Raw genomic sequence first — 773 nt, forward strand, 5'->3', positions numbered from 1 at the left:
TGTATATTTTGTGTTATAGAACAGTTAAAATATTTTGTATTCGAAGTTATTTCATGCAAAAAATTGTCGTATTTCGGTAATTTCAACCAATCACTGACGTCTATTGAGGTAAAAACAATTACTGCTATGAAGTATAAACAACATATTCTAGCGGTGTAATGATATCTTAGTGCCGTTGTTTGTCAACAAAAACTATCGGCCTTACTGTTATTTATAACATCGTTCGTGCGTTTGTACGGGTTTTAGGGTTAGGGTTATGATTATTTTTGCCATAACCTCACTCATAACCCTAACCCTAAAACCCTAGAACTCATAACCCTTACCCTAAAACCCTAGAACTCATAACCCTAACTCTAAAACCCGAACCCTTACTAAGGAATAACGATCTTGACACCGGCAAAATTATTGTTTACAAAAACAGCGGTAACTGTATTCAGCTGAATAGACGTCAGTGATTGGTTGAAATTACAGAAATACGACAACTTTAACATGAAATTACTTGTGATGTACAATTTTTTGTTAAGAAGGTTAAGAGAAAAAGATGTTTTATATGACACTTTCTATCAGTATTCCAAGTTTGAAAGTGTTTCGTTCAGAAAACAAGTGGTGCCCGTCAATTCAGAAAGATCCCATACTTCATTTATTTTGGATATATTTCCCAATTTCATAAAAAAAATAAAAAAAATTAGGCGTCATTTTCTTGGAGAGGTGCGTTTCTAAAGGAACGCCGACAATTGAAAATTCTTCAAGTGGTTGGAAGAAAACGAAAAAGA

Source organism: Octopus bimaculoides, chromosome 8 (genome assembly GCF_001194135.2).
Source record: "Octopus bimaculoides isolate UCB-OBI-ISO-001 chromosome 8, ASM119413v2, whole genome shotgun sequence".
In the NCBI taxonomy this organism is placed as follows: domain Eukaryota; kingdom Metazoa; phylum Mollusca; class Cephalopoda; order Octopoda; family Octopodidae; genus Octopus; species Octopus bimaculoides.